Raw genomic sequence first — 5,000 nt, forward strand, 5'->3', positions numbered from 1 at the left:
GGGTTGACCTGGTGCCCGGGAAGCGAACCGGCCAGCAGGTGAACCCGTTCGATTCCACGGGTTGACCTGGTGCCCGGGAGGGGACTCTGAAAATTTTTCAGCCCTTTCGACTCGGGGTTGACCTGGTGGCCGAGAGGGGACTCGCACGGCAGGCAAGCCGCCCTGGGCTCACCCTCCCCGGCCGCAGCGAGGGACTGCCACCCGGCCGACTGGATCGGGCCCCTGGAAGTCTGGAAAAAAGAATGGAACCTGACGCCTCCGAGGAGGGGGCGCCCAGGGAAGGAGGGAGATCCGGGTTGACCTGCTGACCGGACGGGAAAGAGGCCACCGGGCGTCCCCCCCCTTAAAACCTAGGGGTTGACCTGGTGGCCGGAAAGCGAACCGGCCAGCAGGTGAACCCGTTCGATTCCACGGGTTGACCTGGTGCCCGGGAAGCGAACCGGCCAGCAGGTGAACCCGTTCGATTCCACGGGTTGACCTGGTGCCCGGGAAGCGAACCGGCCAGCAGGTGAACCCGTTCGATTCCACGGGTTGACCTGGTGCCCGGGAGGGGACTCTGAAAATTTTTCAGCCCTTTCGACTCGGGGTTGACCTGGTGGCCGAGAGGGGACTCGCACGGCAGGCAAGCCGCCCTGGGCTCACCCTCCCCGGCCGCAGCGAGGGACTGCCTCCCGGTCGACTGGATCGGGCCCCTGGAAGTCTGGAAAAAAGAATGGAACCTGACGCCTCCGAGGAGGGGGCGCCCAGGGAAGGAGGGAGATCCGGGTTGACCTGCTGACCGGACGGGAAAGAGGCCACCGGGCGTCCCCCCCCCCTTAAAACCTAGGGGTTGACCTGGTGGCCGGAAAGCGAACCGGCCAGCAGGTGAACCCGTTCGATTCCACGGGTTGACCTGGTGGCCGGAAAGCGAACCGGCCAGCCGGTGAACCCGTCCGATTCCACGGGTTGACCTGGTGGCCGGGAAGCGAACCGGCCAGCAGGTGAACCCGTTCGATTCCACGGGTTGACCTGGTGCCCGGGAGGGGACTCTGAAAATTTTTCAGCCCTTTCGACTCGCGGTTGACCTGGTGGCCGAGAGGGGACTCGCACGGCAGGCAAGCCGCCCTGGGCTGACCCTCCCCGGCCGCAGCGAGGGACTGCCTCCCGGCCGACAGGATCGGGCCCCTGGAAGTCTGGGGGGGGGGGGGAATCGCCCCACGCCTCCGAGGAGGGCTGCCCGGGCGGGCCTGGCCCCGGAGCTCGAAAAAAAAAAAAAGGATCGGGCCCACTAGAGACATGGACCAGGCCGCCCTGGGCTCACCCTCCCCGGCCGCAGCGAGGGACTGCCTCCCGGCCGACTGGATCGGGCCCCTGGAAGTCTGGGGGGGGGGGGGGGAAATGGAACCTGACGCCTCCGAGGAGGGGACGCCCAGGGAAGGAGGGAGATCCGGGTTGACCTGGTGACCGGACGGGAAAGAGGCCACCGGGCGTGCCCCCGTTAAAACCCCTAGGGGTTGACCTGGTGGCCGGAAAGCAAACCGGCCACTGGGTAGGCCGGTCGGCAACCTAGGGGTTGACCTGGTGGCCGGGAAGCGAACCGGCCAGCAGGTGAACCCGTCCGATTCCACGGGTTGACCTGGTGCCCGGGAGGGGACTCTGAAAATTTTTCAGCCCTTTCGACTCGGGGTTGACCTGGTGGCCGAGAGGGGCCTCGCACGGCAGGCAAGCCGCCCTGGGCTCACCCTCCCCGGCCGCAGCGAGGGACTGCCCCTCCCCACCCCCCGGCTGACAGGATCGGGCGCACTGGAAGTCCGGGACAGTATTTTCCCCGACGCCGGGGAGGGCGGGCGGAGGGGCTCTGGCGGCCAGCCCGGGCCCCGGAGCTCGAAAAGGAAAAAAGGACCGGGCCCGCGAGAGACGGGGGCCCTGCCGCAGGGGGGGGGGCAGTCCGACCGGGGCTCACCGTGCGGCAGGCCCGGGCGTCGGCAGGGGAAAGCGGGCGAGGAGGCGCGGGGCCGGGTGCCTACGGCCATACCGGACCGAACGCCCCCGATCCCGTCCGATCTCGGAAGGTAAACCGTCCCGGGCCTGGCTAGTACTTGGATGGGTGACCGCCTGGGAATCCCAGGTGCCGTAGGCAGCTTTTCCCGGTCCGAGTCAGCTCTCTCTCCTTTTCTGGGGGGGAAGGAGAGGGGGGGACGGGCCGGAAAGCCCCTCGTCGCTCCTGCCGAGTCGGAGGTCGCGGCCGCAGGTCACGGGTCTGGGCGCCTGGGGTCCGGCTCCCCACCCACCCGGCTTCCTCCGCGGAGGACCCCCCCCGGGGCCACCGAAGCCGCTGGGGGAGACGCCGGGCATGGGGCGGACTGGCCCGGACCCTCCCGGCCGCCGGCCCGCAGGTCCGCCCCGAATCCCCCCCCGCGGCCACCCAGGCCAGGCCTGGCCAGGCGGGACGGACGGCGGGTGTCCAGCGCCCAGCGGCTTCCTCCAGCGGGGACCCACGGACCCCAAAGCCGCAGGGGGAGGCCCCGGGCCTGGGACGGACTCGCTCGGACCCCCTGCGCCCGGCCGCCGGCCCGCGGGACCGCCCCGAATCCCCCCGCGGCCACCCAGGCCAGGCCTGGCCAGGCGGGACGGACGGCGGGTGTCCAGCGCCCAGCGGCTTCCTCCAGCGGGGACCCACGGACCCCAAAGCCGCAGGGGGAGACCCCAGGCCCGGGACCGACTCGCTCGGACCCCCCGCCTCCCCTGCGCCCGGCCGCCGGCCCGCGGGACCGCCCCGAATCCCCCCGCGGCCACCCAGGCCAGGCCTGGCCAGGCGGGACGGACGGCGGGTGTCCAGCTCCCAGTGGCTTCCGCCAGCGGGGACCCACGGACCCCAAAGCCGCAGGGGGAGGCCCCGGGCCCGGGACGGACTCGCTCGGACCCCCCGCCTCCCCTGCGCCCGGCCCCCGGCCCGCGGGACCGCCCCGAATCCCCCCGCGGCCATCCAGGCCAGGCCTGGCCTGGCGGGCCGGTGTGCAGCTCCCCCGGGCTTCCTCCCCCGACGACCCGCGCCCCCCTGAGCCGCAGGCGGAGACCCCGGCCCCGGGGCGGACCGGCCCGGGCTCGCCCGAGCCCCCTGCGCCCGGCCCGCAGGACCGCCCCCCCGAATCCCCCGGGAGAGGCCCGGCCTGCACGCCACTGACGACCCGCGGCCCCCAAAGTCGCAGGAGGCGCCCCCCCCCCCCCGGTTAGCCCCGTCTCGCTCCGCGCCCCCCGCCCCTCGCTGCCGGGACCGGGCGCCGCCCCAGAGTCAGCCGCAGCCGGCCGGCCTGAGAGCTGCCCTCCTGTGGACGACGGTGAGTTTACCTTGATACTAACCGGCCGTCAGCCAGGTCAACCCCATTGCTAGACTGGGGTGGACCTGGTGGCCGAGTGGGGACTTGGAACATTTGACAGCTGCTTCCCGGGGCTTGACCGGTTGTCCTGAACGCCCCCCACCCCCACCCCCAGCCCCCGGCTCCTGCTCCCCTCTCCCCAGCCTCGGTGCTCCGCTCCCTGCCTCGGAGGCTGCCTCTCTGCGGCGCCTGCATCGCCTCCGAGGACGCGCACCCTCCGGAGGCTGGACGTAAACCCACCACTGCCGCCGACCCGGCTCTCCGAGGGACGACTGTGAGGCCCCCCACCCCACCCCACCCCCGGACCGCCCTGGGGACGACTGCTAAGCCTCCCCCACCGGACCGCCCGGGGGAAGACTGCGACGCCTCCCGCCAGGCCCCCACCCAGCCTGGGGGAAGACTGCTAAGCCTCCCCCCCACACACACACACACACACTGTCGGGGGATGACGATTAAGCCTCTCCCGGACTGCCCGGGGGAAGACTATTAAGCCTCCCCTGGAACCACTATTAAGCCTGCCCCCGGAGTCCTCGGGGGATGACTGCTAAGCCTCCCCCACCGGACCACCCGGGGCAAGACTGCTAAGCCTCCCTCCCACACACACACACACTGTCAGGGGAGGACTATTAAGCTTTCCCGCTGGAGCGCCCGGGGCGGACGACTGTTAAGCCTGCCCCCGGAGTCCTCGGGGGAGGACTATTAAGCTTTCCCCCCTGGAGCGCCCGGGGGGGGGGGGGGGGGGGACGACTATTAAGCCTGGCCCCCGGAGTCCTCGGGGGACGACTATTAAGCCTCCCCCGGACCTGCTCCCTCTCGACTATTAAGCCCCCCCTCTGCGGTCCTCAGCACCACTGCCGCGCTGCCCTGGGAGTGGGGTGACATCCGGTCCGGAAAGCAAACCGGCCACCAGGTCAACCCGTCGAATCCAATGGGTTGACCTGGTGGCCGGAAAGCAAACCGGTCGCCAGGTCAACCCGTCGAATCCAATGGGTTGACCTGGTGGCCGGAAAGCAAACCGGCCGCCAGGTCAACCCAGTAGATTCAGCGGGTTGACCTGGTGGCCGAACGGGGACTTTGAAAATTTGACAGCCGCTTCCCGGGGGTTGACCTGTTGTCCCGGTGGGGACTTTGAACATTTGACAGCCGCCTCCCAGGGCTTGACCTGTTGTCCCGGTGGGGACTTTGAACATTTGACAGCCGCCTCCCAGGGCTTGACCTGTTGTCCCGGGGGGGACTTTGAACATTTTACAGCCGCTTCCCGGGGCTTGACCTGGTGGCCGAGTGGGGACTTTGAACATTTGACAGCCGCTTCCCGGGGGTTGACCTGTTGTCCTGAACGCCCCCCACCTCCCCCCCCCCGGCTCCTGCTCCCCACTCCCCAGCCTCGGTGCTCCGCTCCCTGCCTCGGAGGCTGCCTCTCTGCGGCGGCTGCATCGCGTCCGAGGACGCTCACCCTCCGGAGGCTGGATGTAAAGCCTGACACCCGCCACCGCCGCCGACACGGCTCTCGGAGGGACGACTCTGAGGCCTCCCCCCACCCCCGGACCGCCCTGGGGACGACTGCTAAGCCTCCCCCCCGCCCACACCCACACCCACACTGTCGGGGGATGACTCTTAAGCCTCTCCCGGACTGCCTGGGGAACG

The 5,000-nt window shown here is 70.6% G+C and overlaps 1 non-coding gene across 1 annotated transcript; it reads left to right on the top strand.

Moving 5' to 3' along the window:
• Nucleotides 1-2,000: 2,000 nt before the first annotated feature.
• On the top strand, nt 2,001-2,119 carry LOC135979249 (5S ribosomal RNA). The gene has a single exon (XR_010596575.1). It is a non-coding gene; the product is annotated as a 5S ribosomal RNA (ribosomal RNA).
• The last annotated feature ends 2,881 nt before the right edge of the window (nt 2,120-5,000 follow it).

This window comes from Chrysemys picta, unplaced genomic scaffold (genome assembly GCF_011386835.1).
Source record: "Chrysemys picta bellii isolate R12L10 unplaced genomic scaffold, ASM1138683v2 scaf738, whole genome shotgun sequence".
NCBI classification, from domain to species: Eukaryota; Metazoa; Chordata; order Testudines; family Emydidae; genus Chrysemys; species Chrysemys picta.